General features: G+C 36.0%; 1 protein-coding gene across 2 annotated transcripts in view; it reads right to left on the bottom strand.

Annotated features, from left to right (window-relative positions):
• LOC109402678 (uncharacterized) overlaps nucleotides 1-3699 on the bottom strand; it is a 176792-nt gene extending 173093 nt beyond the window's left edge. For both annotated transcript variants that reach the window (XM_062844456.1, XM_062844458.1), the window contains exon 1: nucleotides 3472-3699. The gene's annotated coding sequence lies outside the window, so the exon portion shown is untranslated. The remainder of the gene's footprint in view (nucleotides 1-3471) is intronic.
• Between the last annotated feature and the right edge of the window lie 15578 nt (nucleotides 3700-19277).

Raw genomic sequence — 19277 nt, 5'->3', positions numbered from 1 at the left:
TTCCTTCGGAAATGTTTGAAAAAATATATTAATCTGATGCAATCCCAAGAAGATAAATAATAAACTCGAGAACTCGATTCATGATGAATCTTACGAGAAATTTTTTGAGAAACTCCTGAAGAAGACCCAAGAAAAAATCCTGAGGACATTTTCAAAGATATGCATGAACAGCAATGCATTCTAAAGTGATATCTAAAGTAATCTTAAAAAAAAAAATCCATCTAGGTTCTAGAAAATCCTGCTTTTACCATGGAAAAACTGGAAGAAAAGGCGGTCTTTGTTGGAACTTCTGGAATTTCCGAAAAAAAAACTTCTGGAGAAGGTTCCGAAAGATGTCCTGAAGTAATTCCCGTAACAATCCCAGAAAAATTCGAGAAGATTAACTGGAGAAAACCTCGAAGGAGTTCCAGTGAAATATCCTAAATGAATTACTGATCAAATTTCCGAAAGCTTCGCTGAATAAGTTCACGGAAGGATTTTTTCGGGAAACACTTGGAGGATTTCCCAGAAGACTTTCTTGAAAATTTCTCTGAGAAATTGCTGAAAAAAAAAAATGATTTGGGAGAATTTGACTGAATGGGGCAATTAAGCTACTGGAAATGGCTATGCAGTCACGAAAAATCAAAACTTGTTTTTTTTTCCAACGTTTCGATCACTTCTTCGGTCTTCTTCAGGAGCTTCTATTTCTATTTTATTCACTCTTCGTCTGCCTAGACCAGATTCGGAAATTCGCTCACCGAGAGTGAAATTTGGAAACAGTTACTATGAATTTCGGAAAAAAAGGGTCCAGAGGAATCCTTTGAGGAATTCCGGAATTCCAGAAGGAATCTTAGAAAGAAAAGGAGATTTCAGTAGGAACTTCCAGAGTATCCGAAAAAACAACTCCCAGAAAGGTTTCCGGACGATTTCTTGAAGTGATTCCCGTTAGAATCTTATAAAAAATAAGCAAAGATTAACTAGAGCAAACCTCGAAGGAATTCCAGTCAAATACGCCAAACTAGTTACTGATCAAAATCTCGAAAGCATTGCTGCATAAGTTCACGGAAGGACTACTTTTGAGGAATTCCTATGGAATTCCCAAAATTAATTTCCAGAGCGTTCCTCTGAGAAAGTCCTGAAGAAAAGCATTCGGAAGAATTTGACTGAATGGGGCAATAATGCTACTGGAATCGGTTATGCAGTCTTGAAACAATCGAACGTTTTTACCTATTTGTTTACCAACGTTTCGACCACTTTTTCGGACTTCTTCAGGGGCTTTAACTCCTGTTTTATTCGTTTTTCGTCTACCTCGACCAAAAGCAGTGGTTGAAACGTTGTGCAAATCTATTGAAACCTCGAGATTGCATAGTCTTAGGCACCCTACACACTACTCAAACCGTTTGACCAACATTGCCACCGCCCCCATGTTGGTCGAACCAGCGAATGTTTCTGCAACCGTATGACGAACTGCCAAATCGTGTTGCACCAACATGTCACTTTGGTTGCACCAACATCATCTCCCATTTGAAATCGCACTATGTTTGTGCAACAACACTACACACGGTACGATCGGTTCGTCAAACATTGGCTCCGCCCACTGTTGGTTTGAGTAAAATCAAACTGGTTTGATTTTTGCCGACCAAACCGTCAACCGTCAAATCGGTTTGACGAACTGCCAAATCGGTTCGTCAAACAGCATCACACACGGTCAAACACAGCACCAACTCAACCACCAACCTGGGGGCGGAGTCAATGTTGGTCAAACCGTTTGAGTAGTGTGTAGGGTGCCTTATCCGTAAATAAAGCATTAAAGAAATCCCACAAAAATCCTGAAGGATGTTTAGGAGAGATTCCTGGAGAAATTTGTGGATGTTTGAAACCAACTGTTAGTGTTTCAAATCATCTGACAGATGCTGATGGTCTCACCTAAGATGTGATCATCGAATAGTAAACATCTGATTGGAAAAGCAATTCACGCGCAGCCTTTTTTCTTACGATGGCTTTTATTAACCACTCAAATCAAGGCTCAAATCCACTCAAAACCTGTCCGAATGATCTCACCAGAAACCGTTTGGCTTAAATTCTTCAATATTTACCTCGCACGAATATCAATCGACCATCGAATAAATCAAATATGCTTGCCCGTCAAACAGCAAACAGCAAACGAATTGCCACAGCTGTGAAATCGCGACATTAACTGGTGAGCAACAAAATTTGCATAAACCGTCCACCACATTTCCCTCCGTTCCATTGCGTTCCGTTCGGTAATTCGTCGTATTTGTATGGTGGTGGGTGATTTACGCACCATTATTCGACCAGCCAGCCAGCCTCCTCCAGTGCAAGTAAAACATGGTGTGCCATGTCATTAGGCACTTGGGGCGACTCGATCACCAATCAAAGGAGACTTGTTAGTTAAGGACTAACACATTCACACACCACACATGGATGGCGACGATGAAGCGATGAAGTCCGATGGAGTTTGGAGCAAAACGAGACTACCGGGCGACTGACGAACGAACCGTGGACCGACAAGAACGGGGGTTGTGCGATATGGGGTGTCCATGTTTTTTTTTTCTCTTCTGTGCTTTTGTGGTGCTGCAATGCACACATGTTATCCACTTTATGCGTGTTTGTCGTACAATGTCACGTACCTACAGAGGGTACCTGATTATTGACGTTTGCATGAGTAACAAGCGCTGTGCATACTTGAATTTGGTAATCGATATCGACAAAATGGATAGATGAGGATGAGAAAGCAGAACATTCGAGAGTTATTGTAACACGTCACGATCAATATTTATGTTTATTTCAAACAGAATCTGTTTGAAATAAATATATGACGTATGTTTATATCAACTGTGGATTACGCTTAAAACAGTTCCATGTTTTTCAACAGAAAAAACTGACAACATGTTTGACATAACCCCGTTTTTTTTCTACGTGAATCTCAAAATGAGAGCTCCCAATTAATTTCTAATCAGTTCGAGTGCAATGCCTCTTCCACCTGCAAAAACGTCCTTCGCTAATAATCCAGCGATAAGCAAACATACATTTGACGTAAAATCTGGCGCTTGTCCAAAACAAAATCATGCAACAAAAAATCCCAATCCTGCACTTTGATTCGTTGTTGCAATCCCAGCAAACCGATCGATAAGATATCAGTTCCCTTATACGATTCTTCTGCAATCTCGCCTCCTGCGTTCACCCTTATCTGCCTTATTATGACGTGGAGTTTCCACCATGTATGGAGAAGGTTGACAACGGCGCCCGGTCTACTGTACGGGAAAAAAATCGATAATGGTCGTCGCGGCGACAGCTGACTGTCAAAAAAACGGCACGGACGGCGGCCTACTTCCTGTCTCCGCCGCCATTGTCGTGTCTCTTCGTTGTCGTGGCCATCGACGAAGACGAGCATCCAACTGTCAAAACCCCTTCGCTGTTATAATCCGTTTTTTACTGCGGCAGCAGCCTCCTTCGATTGAACTGACTCACATTTTCACTTGGAATTAGTCGCTTGATTGTTTCCGAGACGAACTGCACTTTTCACGCTCACATATCCTCAATTTTCCGGAACTGCACCACCCATGGCGGCCATGTTTTCACACAGCTGTCCGTTCGTCCACACGCGTTCGCTGCCTGCGTAGTTGTTGTTTTTGTTTTGATCGATCCAATTTTTCCTCCTGAAGTTAATTTATTCCTAATTTTCCTTTTATTGAAAATCGAATTGATTGATGAAACTTTTTCACCACACACCACCAGAATCTCTTTCAACAGGGAAAGAACCGTACAAAATTCGGGTTAAAATCCGTCCCGTTAGAGGCGAAATTCGAGTCGAAACTAATGCGGTCACTGTATGGTAGTCTACCGGACGTCGTCGTGTTCGTCGATCCTGGAAAGGAACTGCGCCTGCTCCCTAGCCGGTTCGCACCACACGTAATCAAAATCGAATTTATAATTCGAGCAAGTGTCTTCCCCTTCGCACGGACGGGTCGGGTGGACCTTTGACAGCTGAACAAAACATCAAGGGATGAGTCACACGCAGCACCACCCTTCTTATTTGTTTCGCTTTTTGGGTGCTTGTTTTGATTTGGGTTCTTCGCACGCGTCGCTGTCTTGCCGCAAACAGCGAAGGAAGGAAGCAAAACAATGATCAAGAACCGGCCACGGTTCGCGAGAGTTCGGAAACTGTCGCGATGCATCTTCGTGCAAGTGAAAAATAGGGGTTATTCGGTCGGGAGTGTTCGTTTGGGTGGTTATTGTCCTTGATACGGCAATATTGGGAAAACGGGTGCGAGGCGGTGGTTGTCACTGCGCAGGTGCGTGGCGTAGCGGGTCGATGACAGGTATGTCATTGCTGTTTGTCTGGTTGACGCTGTTGTAGAGCAGTTGTCAGCTGTCAGGTCGAGTGTCGTGCCCCTTTACCATTTTAAGAATAAGGCCTTCTCAGAATGTTTGCGTTTGCGTGCGATTTCAATGAAAGAAAGGAGTTTGGAAAGTTTTAACGAATACAGTTTCTTACCGATTTTGGCAACACCCGTTTTTGTCTACTCCCGATTTTGGCAACACCCGTTTTTGGCAACATTTCCTTCCCGATTTTGGCAACACCCGTTTTTGGCAACAATTTCTTACCGATTTTGGCAACACCCGATTTTGGCAACAATTTTTTACCGATTTTGGCAACAAAAAATTTTGACCAAAAATTTTTACCGAAAAATCGTTTGTATTTGTAAATGTAGTGTTATTTTATTCTTACTTTTCTTTAAAAAATCAAAATTCATTAAATTTTCCAAAATCGACAATTTTACAAATCATGACGTAATTTATGAACGTCACCTACATGGATCGTTTTATAGCTTGTGAATAGTCCATATTTATAATATAAGCCAAATTGACGCATAAAAGTTGAAAATTATCCACAAAATTTTTTTACCGATTTTGGCAACACCCCAATTTGGCAACATTAAATTCACCTCGTGTTGCCAAAATCGGTAAGAAACTGTATTCCATAAAACGCAAACAAAACATGTGGAGCGCACCTGGTGTGATGGTTAGAACACTTGACTATCACGCCAAGGACCTGGGATCGAATCCCACTCCCGACAAACTCACAAAATGTGGGTTCTTCCTTCGGTGCGGGGATTCTATCAATAATTTCTTAGAGGATTCATCTAGAAGATCATAGAATTCTTAAGAAATTTCAGAAAAAAATTCCAAGAAATTACATCGTAGCTCCGCCACAGGAAAAGAGAAGTCCTTCTAGAATATCTGCAAACACTCTTCCATGGTTTCTTTCAGGGGATCCTCCAAATATTTCTGTGATGATTTTTCTACAGAAGTTAATTATTTTTCCAAGATTTTTCAAGAATTTCTCAATTATTCCCTCATATAACTCTTTCAGAGGTTTCTCCAAGAATATATCTTGCCATTTCCTCAAGCATCACTCATCTTGGCGTTCTTTTGAAGCTTCCTTAAGATTTTTTTACAAGGATTCCTTAAAAAACCCGCAACGCTTTTTCTCGAAAAAAAAAAATCAGTAAGGATTCTTTAAGGAGTTTCGCTAAAGATTTACTAAGACATTCAATCCAGAACTCCTACAGGAAATTTCCAAAGAACCCATTGAATAATAATTTATGAAAAAAATCATCCAGGATTCTTACAGAAGTTCCTCTAAGAATATTTTCAGAAAAACTTCTGTGGGAGTTCTTTGGAATTTTTTTTCTGGAATTCCTTCAACGAATTCATTAATATTCATCAACTCAAGGAGTTTTCCCAAGGATTCCTTCAGAAATTTTAGCTAGCATTCCTCTGGAAACTCTAATAAAAAAAAGTCTGTTGCGGTTTTTGATAAAACTCCTTCAAAGTTCTTTCCTGGAACTTTTGAAAAATCAATTCAAGTTTCCATCAAGCATCTCAGTCAAGAATTTCACAAGGATTTATGATTGATTCCCTTAGAAATTCCTTCAAAAATTGTTTATAAGAATTCTCTGAGAATTCCATGCCCTCAACATGCCCTAAATAATCTTACAATTCCAAATGAATTCTATACGAAAACAAAGCGATCACGATACCGATTGATTGCGTAATTTTTGTTATCATTCGTACTCACTTCTAACAAACATACAATAATAAGAAACAAAGCAAAAAGTTCTTCATTCCTTTGTTTTGAGTAGGACGAAAGTTGGAACGCGTATTCTTAAATGGTAAAAAAAATCTTCAGAAGTTTCTCCAAGGATTCCTCCTAAAACTGTTTTGTACATGAAGAGCCTAGAAGCACCCTTTAAGTGATTGATGCAAGACTGAGATTTCATAGTGGATATCCATCGGGAATTCTTCAGGAATCGCTTCAAGAATTCCTACGGCAATTTTTCCAAAGATTTCTTAAATATTTCATCAAAAAAATCTTTTGAAAATTGTCCATTGATTCTCTTAACAATTTTAGAAATCCTACAGCGGTTTCATCAATCGGATAAAGCTTTCCTTCTTTAATTTATTTTATAATTTATTCAAGGATTAACGAGGATTACTTTTGGGAGTTTTTCGAAGCTCGCTTTAGGAATTCTTCCATTTTATTCAAAATTTTAAAGGAATTCCTTCAAAGAAGCCTTTAGAAATTCCTCGCAAACTTTCTTCAGGATTTTTTCCAAAAATTTCTATAGTAGTCCATTCAATATATTATCTTGCAATTTCTCCAAAGATTTGTTTAGAATTTATTCAAGTAGGTATTCACTTTGAATTCCCTAAGTGATTTCATTCATTCTTGAACTGGTTTCCCATGTACAGGGGGAAGCAACTTTTTTTCTCTCACAAAAAAGTTCAACATGGTGTAACTTTTCATAGAGTGCATCGAATATTCTCAAATTTTGACTGTTTATTAACCTATTATATGTACAGCAGTGGTACAAATTTGAGCTCGATTGGTAAATTTTTCGCGAAGTTACAACCGATCTGGTAAAGCACTATTTTTTAGACTATCAATTTTTGAACTGTCATATCTCGGAGACCAGTGAACCGAAATGAATGAAATTTTGAGCGATTATCAACAATATAATAGTGCTTTAAAATTCATCAGAACATAGATACTTTTTAACTTTGAAAAAAGTTATGATGGTTTGGCATTTTCACCCATTTAGAGAAATTCAAGAAATTTCATAGGAATTCCTCCAGATGATGCTTCGAGTGTTTCTACTAGAAATGCTTAGGAATTCCTCAAATAAGCCATTCAAGGATTCAGGAGCTCACCCTTCAGAAATACAAATTAAAAAATATAAGAACTTTTCCAAGAATTTTCACAGAAATTCCTCCAAGAAATTCTGTTGAAATTTCTCAAATTTTTTTAGGAATTTGCTTTGTGTTTTTTTAGGAAATTTTTTGTGAATTTCTCTTGTGATCTCCTATTTTTTTGGAATTCCCTAGGTAATTCTTTCGAAATTTTCTTCGGCCGTTCCGTTATAAATTCTTGGATGTTTTTTAATTCGTTTAATTTTTACACTCTTAATCTCATCTCATCTCATAGAACTTCAAATGTAATAACAAACGCAACTTCGTAAGGAATTGCCAAAACAAATTTCCAGAGAAATTACCAATGGCATTTTCTGATGAATTTACCGGAGAAGTTTTCAACAAATTGCCACTTAAATTTACTTTGGATTTCCAAAGTAATTACTGAACAATATTCAAAAGAAATTTCTGATGAAACACTTCAGAAATTCTTATTAAAAAAATGTAAATCTTCCTTCAAGAACTCTTACAGAAATTCCTCCAAGAAACATTACTGGGATTCTTTCAATTTATCCTTTACGTATTCTTCCAAGGTTTCCATCTAGAATTTTTCTGTTGATACCTTCAAATGTTTTTTAGTGATAACACCCGATTCGTCAAGATTGCCCTCACGAAACTTTTAAAAATGTTCCTTACAATTTCATCAACCATTTGTTCCTAGTGAGGAACTTCAAGAACACTTTCTTGGGTATCTTTTACGATTTATCTAGGATTTACACAGCAAAAAAATTCTTGTGATATCACATCATTTTCGGTGCACATCAGTCACGTCGTAAAAGTGATGTACATATTACACCCCTTCTACGCAGCTTATTAGCCGCCGCAGCTTGACAGAGGGTCTAGCAATCGCTAGAACCGAATCGATAGATGATTCATATATAAATAAAATAATGGCATGGATTCGTACACTGATCCGTTGATTGTGAGGCATATCTCTTACCTCTCGGCTATTTCACCGAGTTAGAAGGTAAGTGATAAATATGAAACTGTTTCTAGGTATCTGCTGGAATGGGTTTGTTGACACTTTCCGGTGGTAACTAGGGTGTACATGGTGAGTGTGATTATTGTTGGAAAACGATGTAACCGAGTGAATTTACGTTCAAAATTGGATACGTCGCTAGAAATTACGCGCCTGGATATTACAAAATTATTTGCTGTGTACTTCAAGGTCTTCTTTACAAATTCCTCCAAGATTTCCTTCGAAAATTGCTACAGCGATTGCTTCGGGAGCTCTTCCAAGCGTTTCTGAAGGAATTTTTTCAGTTATATGTTTTCCCAAGATTAAAAAGTTTCTAAAAGATTACCGTAAACAACTCCGTTAGGGCCATCCTACCTATTCAATTCAGCAATTTTCCAGAGGAATCCTTGGGAATTACTTCAAGATTTTTTTTTAATTTCTTCAATAATTCCTTTTGCAATTTCATATCCTATTTACAATTCGTTCAAGAACTCTTGAAGAAAGTCCAGAGAAGATTTAATATTTTAGAAATTCCCCCAAGGAAATATATAGGAATTCTTTTGAAGATTATTTTTTAATTTGATCTCTTTGAGAAATAATCTAGGTATTTCAAGATAAGTACTTCCAAAAACCCCATTGCTTGCAAAATTTCTTCAGGAATCGTTTTCGTAAATCCTCAAAGTATACCTAGTATTTCTAGTACTACTTCATAGTACTGTAGTAATCCTTCAAGAATGTCATCAGATTAAGATACCGTCAAAATCAACCCAAAGTTTCTTTCAGAATACATCTTAGAATTCATCTTTAAAGATTCCTTTAGAAATTCCTCCAAAAATTCCTGCAAGCATTTCTAGAAAAATTCCTTCGGGAATTCCTCCAAAATTCCTTTAGAAAATCTTATAGAAAAAATCATCCATTAATGAAATATATTTTGCATGAGGATCTCCAGCAAGATTCCTTCTTGAAAAAACCTCTAAAGAAATCCTTAAAGAATTTCCTTAGGGTTCATCTGAAGGATTCCTTGATGGACTTCATGTCATAATCCTTAAAAGACTTAATGAAGGAATCCGAAGAGGTATTCTTGAACAAATGCTTGAAGAAATTCAAAATAAATTGCTTGAAAGAATTCCTTAAGGATTTCCTGAAAAGTTCCTGAAGAAATATTTGGAGGAGTTCCTGAAGAAATCATTGTAAGAATTCCTAAATCAATGCTGGGTTTCCGAAGCAATCCCTGAAAAAAGTTCTAAAGTTAATCTTAGAGGAGTTTTTGCAGAAGTCTTTGCAGTAACTGCTAGATAAATCGTAAAAGATATCCCTGAAAGCAAGGTAAGTATTTACCTTACCTGAAGGAATTCCCGCAGAAACACTTCAAGGAATACTTGGAAAGAAATACTTGATGAAATAGTTGGAATACGTTGATTGCACATATATACCTTATTCTAACTAGTGTTAGAAACCAGAGGCCATCTGAATTTGAGGGGCCCGGTGCGGACCGCACCCCCTTGCTACGTCACTGAGCGTGGGTCCTGAGATGAACTAGCGTCTAGGACTAAACATCTTGTTAATACATATAAAAAAAAAAACAAAATATTGTAAAACCAAGCATACAGGTAGAAGCAAACGAATTGTCGGTGTGTAGCTGTCTGAAGCAGACGTAATCAATCAAAGATGTGTAATAAATGAGTTCTATGTTTGAACTAAAAGTGTGAGTAGTATTTATTTCAAACCAATTCTGTTGAAAATGCACGTAAATAGTTATTTGTGATTTTGCTCATAGTAAATCATATGAAAACAAAACGTCTGGTGCTAAAATGTAAAAAATACAGGAGTGAAATGTCCTAAACTACTCTGAAAAGGATAATTCGACCAATTTTATCATTTCTCTTGTCATTGTCAAAACTTGCAAGGTCTTCAGTGCAACTGTATTGAATACAATCGAACAGAGATATGGAACGGCGATATCTCGTCCAGCCACTCCGTATCGTATGAGTTATATGTAGATATGAAGCAGAAACGATGACGTGACGTTGCTAAGACAATTAATGTCACTCCATTGAAGCATATCTGCCAGGGATGGGACCTCCTCCTTAAGTCCTGGCTCGAAAGCCTAGGCATAAGCGCTTTTGCTCGCTCATGATATACTCATGATATATATGATACATTTAACATAATTGGTGATCAAACATCAATATTTTTGATTTCACATTTCTTCTGAAATATTTCGGATTTCGTTCGATTTTTTTCTGGGGTTTCTATAGGTGTTCTTTCTGCAATATTTTCAGAAATTTCTTGTAGAGCTCCTCAAGGTATTTTGGCTGCAATTTTCCCAGAAGATTATTCTACGATTTCTCAAGAAGTACATTCTAAGATTCCTTTCGGATTTTCTTCAGGGATTTCTTCAGAAGACCATTCTGTTATACTCCAAGGAGTTCATTCAGGAGTGCTGAATAATATTTGTACAAAATACCCTCTAGGATTATCAAGAATTTCGTTTTGAGATTTCAGATAGTGGATTTCCATGAGAAACACTAAAAGGAACATCAGGAAGTACAGAAAAACTTGTAGTTAGAAGGCACAGAATGTTGCTAATTGACAAACTGAGTGATGAATTTTTGAAAAAAAAATCATGTTCTGGTGGGATTCGAACCCACGACCACGTATTCGCTAGACCGGTGCTTTAACAAACTAAACCACAGAACAGTGGCCTCACCATGAGCATTCTTTTTTTCAAGAACCATCTCTCTTTCGGCTTAGATGTCAATCCAATAACTACAAGTGAGAGCGTATTATTTTTATTTGAAACCGAAACTTACTCTCGCACTTCATATACCTAGCCACCAAGCACCGATTTTTTTTCAAAAAATCATCTCTCAATTGGTCAATTAGCAGCCTTCTGTGCATTCTAACTACAATTTTTTCTGTATGTTTATGACATACCAGCAAATTTGATAATTGCCAGTAAAGGGCAACATACAGGAGATGGCCAAAATGTTTGGGATAGGCAACTTTTTTTTCTCTCACAAAAAGTTCAACATGCTATAACTTTTCATAGAGTGTATCAAAACATCTCAAATTTTGACTGTTTGTCAACCCACTATATGTGCATCATTGGTATAAATTTGGGCTCGATTGATTAATATTTCGCAAAGTTAGAACCGTTCGGGTAAAACACTATTTTTTAGGCAACTCATTTTTAGCTGTCATATCTCGGAAACCAGTGAATCGAATTGAATGAAATTTTAAACGTACACTAACAATATGTAAATGCTTCACAAACTATTAAAACATAGGTACTTTTTAAATGTTGAAAAAAGTTATCATGGATTGACACTTTTTGGGTTTTTCTTGAAAAAATGTAATTTTTTTACATCAATGTCAATAAATTTTAGTGTTGATATCCAAAAATTTTCCACTTCTGTTCTCAAATTATCTCTAATCAGATATATTAGAGCCTATTTAGATTGAAGGAAGGACACATTTAATAATTTTTGTGTGGTATTGTAAATTTGACTTATTTTCCTCTATACGGGTAAAAATTTCAACCCGGTATAACTTAATCCATCGTGAGAAAATATTACATTTTATAACGTCGTATTAAGTATCAATATATTGTTGATAAACGTTAAAAAATTCATTCAATTTGGTTCACTGGTTTCCAAGATATGACAGTTCAAAAACTAGTTGTCTAAAAAATAGTGTTTTACCCGAACGGTTCTAACTTCGCGAAAAATTAATCAACCGAGCCCAAATTTGTACCAATGATGCACATATAATAGGTTGACAAACAGTCAAAATTTGAGATTTTTTGATGCACTCTATGAAAAGTTACAGCATGTTGAATTTTTTTGTGGGAGAAAAAAAGTTGCCTATCCCAAACATTTTGGCCATCCCCTGTATATCAGCGGAGACCAGGAGGAATCGCAGATAGAACTTCTTCATGGATTCCTGAAAAGCTTTTGCAGGACGGAACTCCAAATGGAATAGTTTATAAAAAAAACTCTACAGGCACTACTGGAAATAAAGTATGGTATTCTTAGGAAATCAACGAAAAAGACTTAATTTCCGTGAAAATTTTGGTTTGAATAGTTTAAAAAATACAGACTATTGAAAAAAACCTAAAAACCAAATAAATTGTACCTTCAGGGAGGATTATTGTTGAAAAAATGCTTAACAGATGATTAGGAAGCACGAAAACTTTTGGCTGAAATTTCAATGGAAATTTTACTCATTTGTCACGATGGTTAAAAGAAACATTCAAGAAGTTCAGAAATAGCCTAAAACGATTCGTCGAGTGTTTTGTCTGACATTCCGTTAAAATTTTTGGACATTTGTTTACCGAATTCTACATTTGTACAGAAAGTCTTCACCAAATTCCATTCAGTACTTTATTTTTTGATTTCCAGTATAATCTTACAAAAAAAATAAATAAATGAAAAAGTTCCTTGCCTTTGATCAACAAATTATTCACAAATTCTTCCACACAATTCATCAGAAACACATACAATAATAATGAATCCAGAATTTCAGAAACTCTGCTTTGAGAAGGATGGTGTAGCCGTGAGTCTCGAGATAAAATAGCCCAGGGCTAAAAAGCTTGTGAAAAAAAGAAAATAAAAAATATAATAACATTTTTTAAGAGCTCTAGTAATATTGCCAAGAAAACATTCCTAGTTTCTTTTTCTTCCCAATGCATATTTCTACAAGGTTTTCGGCATATTTTCTAGAAAAAAAAATCCAGGTGTTCCACAAAAGCTTCCATTCAAAACTTCTTTTCAGCGATTTTAACAAAAACATGGGTCACAAAAATGGGGTTTCAATAAATGTGTCACCCATTCCATAAAGAATCGATTTAATGGACCTTCGAATGTCGTGATACTTTATGTGTTTGTAGTTCATCATCGAAAATAATTAGACACATTTTTATTTCGATAATGATTTTTAGTTATCAGGAAAATAGATTGATTAAATTGTATAAAAGTGCACTTAATATGTAAATACATTGGCTTTCTTTCTTATTTCCATAGTTTCGGGACAAAGGAAACCCTGTTTTTTATATATATTTTTAACCAGAAATTCATAAAATTTGGTGTAGCGTATCAAATAACCAGTGATGTTCGTTTTTTGTTTTGAATTTGCGTTCTGATTTTTTGCAAACAGAAAGGCATATTATTACCCCTTTTTTTCTGAAAACTACAATTCATTATTTTTCAAACAAAAAAAAAAAAGAAATTTAAAATCGTATAGCTGGTTCAAAAGTTATTGTATGAAAACAGAAAAATAAGAAAACCAAGTTTCACGACATTTGTAGATCCACAATATAATTTTTTTATGAAATGGTTGGTATACTATTTTCAATTTTTTTTTTACCATATTTCAAAGAATTTTTCAAAAGAATGATTGAAAGGTCAGTTTAAGGTGTTAGTCTGACTGCAAAAACGAATTTTTATATTTTGTTTCTACTAAATTATTTTAAGTTTCACCCCTTTAATTTAATTATAACATTTTTACTTACTTGTTTCCGTTTTTTCATAACTTATGTGAAAAAACGAAAAATTTCATTTCTTTTACGCATGGGTCGAGCATGTGTCGTCAATATTCACCTGTAAAGAGATAAAAGAAAATAACTGTGTTAGTAACTATTTATATGTTAAACAAAATCTGAATGGTTCTTGAAGTCTTCTACAGTATGACCAAGAAAAAAATGCGAAAGTTTTCAAAGTCATCGTTCCCCTACTTCGAACTGATTAACCTTGCATGTATCTATTGGATAGTATAGTAGAGCCACTTATCTGATAATGGCAAAGGAACATAGACTGATTTCATGCACATACCTTTGGAAATATAACGTTGAACATATGGATGTCGAAATCGTCCACGCGCCAGAGGCCGTTTTTTAAGTCTTAAACGTACTATTGGGTTTTATGTTTGGATTTCTCAAATTTTCAGTGATTTTCTTATTCGATTATCTATAAAATCCGACTGAATTGTTCCAGGAGTTCATCGGGATTTTCTCCAGAAGTGTTATTGGAATTCTTCAAGGAGTTTCACGAAAATTTCTCCAGGAGTCTCACTGAAATTTCTCCAGGTGTCCCTCGGGAATTCCTGGTTCCTAGGAAATTCCTTGAAGAGATTCACGGGAATTCCTCCAGAAGTTTCACGAAAATTCCTCCAGGAGTTCCTCAGGAATTCCTAGGAAATTCTTGCAGAAATTCCTCAAGAATTCCTTCCGGCAGAACCTCGAGATTTCCTTCAGGAGTTTCACAGGAATACCTGCTGAAGTCCCCACGGAAATTTCTTCAGAACTTCTTCGGGATCTTTTTTTCCAAGAGTTCACAGGAAATTCTCAAGAACTTCATTTCGATTTTCATCAGGAGTTCCACGAGAGTTCCTGCAGGAGAAATTCTTCCAGGAATTCTTCGGGAATTATTTCCGGCTATTCCTCGGGAAGAAACTCCGAGAATTCTTTAGAAATTCTTCTAAGAGTTCCACGACCATTCCTTGGAAATTCTTTCAGGAATTCATCGGGAAATCCTTCTGGCAATTTATCGGTTATTCCTCCAGGATTTCCACAGGATTTCCTCTAGATGTTTCAGGGGAATTACTCCTTAACTTTGCAGCAAATTCCCCCAAGACTTTCTCGGGAATCCCTCCAGCAGTTCCCCGAAAATTCCCCAAGATTGTTTTGGGAATTCTTGCAGGAGTTGTTCGGGAAGGTTTCTATTTTTTCCAGGAGTTACTCATAAATTCCCCATGAATGCCTGGAAAAATTCACTTAAAAAAGGTTCTCCTGAAGAAATTTTCAGGGTATTCCTGAAGGAATTCCTAGAGAACTACTGGAGCAATTATCAAGGACCTCCAGGAAGAATTTCCACGGGACTCTTAAAGCAATTCCCAGGGAACTCCCAGAAGAATTTCTGGGCAATTCGTGGAGGAATTTCCGATGAAAACCTGGAGGAACTCTCGGAAAGTTTCTGAAGAAATTCTCGGAAAACTTGTGAAAGAATACCTACATAACTCTTGGAGGAATTCCTTATAACGTTCTGGAGGAATTCGTGGGAAATTTCTGAAGTAATTTCTGGAAAAATTTATGATAGATTTTATGAACAAATTCTTCTTAAGTCACTAAGGAAATCCATGGAATGATTTTGAAAGGAATCCATAGAAGATATTCTGAAAGAATCGTTGGCTTAAGTTATGGAGGAATCGTTGAAAAGATTTCAACAGAAATTTCTCGAAGAATTTATAAAAAAAAGCATTGGAGAAAAATCTTATTGATCATCTTAAGAAATCTTTGGAAGAGTTTTTGAAGGAGACAATTCTGGGGGAATTTAAAAGGAAATCGCAAAAAGAATTTTCGAATAAATTCTCAAATAAATCCTTTGCACAATGTATTTCCGATTCCGAGATTCTTTCGTATATTTTTCCAGAAATTTATCCAGGATTTCCCTTACTGGTTCTTTAGAAAATTCATTTGGAAATATCTTTAAAAATATATCGTAGAGATTTTTACATTAATTAAAGAGAGAAATTTGTCTGGGAAATTTTACAAAAGTTTATTTTTAGGTTTTCTCCTGTGAATGTATGAAATAAGATTCATAAACACTTTCAGCAAATCTTCCGGTAGTATTATTAGGGGATACTACTCCAGGTTTTTTTTTTCAATTCGTTTACGTGTGATGAACGAGCCGCGGCGGTCCCGGGGGATATTTACAATCACATTACCAGTCTCCTCGGATGTTCTTGTGTTAATAATCTATATTTCTTTATTCTGAATCTATACATATATATACTAATTCTAATGAGGTGAAGGTCTATGAAAAGAGAATGTAAATAGAACTGATTGACTCATGTCGACCAGATAATGAAAAGCAAACCTGATCGTTATCTGCAATAACGATTCAGTTTGTCCAGTATTATCTCCCTTCTCAATGACCTTCTTCAAAATGTTGGTGCCTAAGGGGAAATGCATGTGATGAGTTACACCACATTTGTAACTGATAATGACATTTCTTTGTACATTTTGCCTGAGGGCGGAATATGTGATGGCCTAACATCACATACGTATTTTGCCAAGGGTTTCTCAATGAGTTTGTTTCTTATTTTCCTCCACGAATTTCTTCTGAAATGCCTCCTGGTATTCTTTAAGGAATTCCACTGGATACCTTTAGATTGGATTCTTCCAAGGATGCCTTTAAGGATTTTCAAAGGAATACTACCGGTGATGTCTTCAGGGTTTTTTCGGACATTTTTCGATTTTCTTTTCTTTTGAAATTTCTTCAACATTATGTACCAAAATATGTACAGACATTTCTTTTGCATTTTTGGGTTTTATCAGATTTTTTTTTCAATCCTCTATGCATTCATTAAAAAATGCCTCAGATTCCTACAGGAAGGAATAATTTTGAAATTGCTTCTGTGGTTCCGTTGGAAATATCTCCTGGAATTCCATAGGAGATTTTTTCAAGGATTTTTTTTTCGGTAGTTCGCACAAAGATGACTGAAGCAGATCTTGATGGAATCCTAGAAGGAATATCACAAGAAATCCCCGCAGAATTTTCTGAAACAACTCCAGGAGATACCTCTGGAGAATCCGAGAGGGTATTCTTGAAAGATTGCTGGTGGGATTCCAGGACGGAGCTTCCTGAAGCTGAAGTTTCTGTAGTTATCTCTGGAGGAGCTATCGAGGAAACCCATGAGATTGTTAGACGAATTCGAAAGAAACTTCTGGAGGAACCGTAAAAGAAATTTCGAAGAAGAAGTCTTGAATAAAATCTTGACACCAGAAAAAAAGTCTTTGAAAAAAATCTTTAGCACAACCGTAAGGGCACCCTTACGAAAATTCCGGATGAAGCTCAAGAGGAGTTTTTGAAGGATTCTCAAAGTTGGACAAAACATTTGACCAAAAACGTTAATATTTATATAAGTAATCAGACAAATTTTGTAAAGACAACTCTGTTTAAAGCTAAGTACTAATTACAGTTTCCCCCTGAGGAAGACACTATCCCCGTGTCGAAACGTTGGGAGAGTAAAATTCGTTTTGTGAACCCTAAGACTGCGTAGCCGTTGATCCGTAGAATTACCAAGAACATTGCACAGTAATTCCAGCAGAAATTGTAGTCAAAGTTAGTGGAGGAATTATTGTAGTAATATTTGAATATTTTTTTAAGGAATCTCTAGAGAATTTCCTGAAGGAATCCTTAAAAGAACTCTTGTGGAATTCTTGGAAAAGCTTTGGAGGAATTCTGGGAAGAACTTCTTGTATAACTCCCAAACGGATTAATCGAGAAAATTCTCAGAAGCAATTTCTGAAGTAATGTCTGTACGAATTTCAGAAGGAGAACATTCCAAAACTTAAGAAAAAAAAATCCTGGAGAAATTCTTAATGTAATCCCGGGTAGAGGTGAATAACAAACCAATAACTAAAGAATAACACATTTTGTCATTATATCTAAATTTGCAATTCTTTAGTTTTTTTTATGAATAGCTCAGGATGACACATAAATAACAAAACATGTTATCATTATAAAACTTTTTTATTGACGAATCATTATTGAATAGTATAGTAACATAATAATAACAAATATTACTATCATACTGTCAGCCATAATATCAAAACAATAACATAATTTACCAACATATTAGAATATGTATTATTTTGACATTCTTTTTGCTATTATTTTGTTATTACATTGGCAAAATCAGTTATTCTTTAGTTGTTATGCCATAGAAATTTAATTATTATTTTTTGTTATTTTAACTCTTATTTCAAACAAACTAATAGCAAAATTTTGCCATTCAAACATTCTATTTTAATGGTAAAATTTGCCCTTCATTTGCCATTTCGCTCTACCTGGGATCTAAACAAAATCTTAAGGAATAGAACTTTTTGAAGGAATTTCTGGAAGAACTGGAGAATTCTCAGTAGGTATTCCCATTAGAATTTCCTGGACATTCTCTGGAGAAATGCCAAAAAATAAATCCTGGATCAACTTCTGAACGAGTTCCTGAAATAATTTCAGGAGATATTCTTGAAGAATCACCACAATTTCGAAAAAAAATCCCCTAATGAAAGGTTTGAATAAATCCTAAAAGGAATTTTTGAAGAAATCCCTCCAAAAATTCAGGAGCACCTTTTAGAATAACATCTTGAAAATCAGGAAGAATAATTTCCGGAGAAATACTATGATATAATTCCTGGATGAGTCCCTGGAGGAATAGAAGGAAAAATACATGTAGAAACGTCTGGAGAAGTTTCTGAAAGGTACTGGAAAAACTTGTAATTAAAAAGCACGAAATGTTGTTAATTGACAAATTGAGAGATAAAAATTGGTGAAAAAAAATCGCGTTCTGGTGGGATTCGAACCAACGACTCCGTATTCGCTAGGCCTGCGCTTCAAACAAGTAAGCCACAGAACAAGTAATGATTCTGCGAAATAGAAAGCCAAACTGACTCCGAAATCACACCATGAACACTCCTATTTCACAAACAACTCCTGGGAAAGTTCTGGTTTTCTTTAAAAAAAATTCATAGAAGAAATCCGGTAAAAATCCCTGGAGGAATCTCCGAAGGACCTCCTGCAGAAACCTCTTGCTAAAGTCTCTGAGTAATGGACATGAATTATGTATCAATAAATCAGTTTTAGAATATGTGTGAAGAATAAGCTTAATTTAAAATTCACAAATAAAAATAAATTTAAAAAAAAGTTTTAGAATGTTATAGTGCTGAATGAAATTTTTTTCAACCTCACTCTAGCTTAATCACCATTCATCCATCAATCGTGGTTTCCATATAGATAGGTAGATAGTGCATCTCAGTTCCATATAAGTTTAATACACTGTCTGATCAAGCCATTTCAAACTTCTATATGGACTAGCCAGACACTCTACTCCCCAATTTGTACCACACCGACAAGGTCCTGATCGTTCCATCAGAGTGAGATCCATATGATTCCCTCACTGATCGTGGATCACGATCCGCCTGCCTACAACCATATTAAATCACACCCGAATCAATCACCGACCAACAACCTGCGTAACCTCGTCCTAAACCATATGGCTGGTA

The sequence above is a fragment of the Aedes albopictus genome, chromosome 1 (assembly GCF_035046485.1).
Source record: "Aedes albopictus strain Foshan chromosome 1, AalbF5, whole genome shotgun sequence".
NCBI classification, from domain to species: domain Eukaryota; kingdom Metazoa; phylum Arthropoda; class Insecta; order Diptera; family Culicidae; genus Aedes; species Aedes albopictus.
The sequence above is the reverse complement of the archived record's forward strand: the minus strand, read 5'-3'. Positions and strand labels throughout refer to the sequence as shown.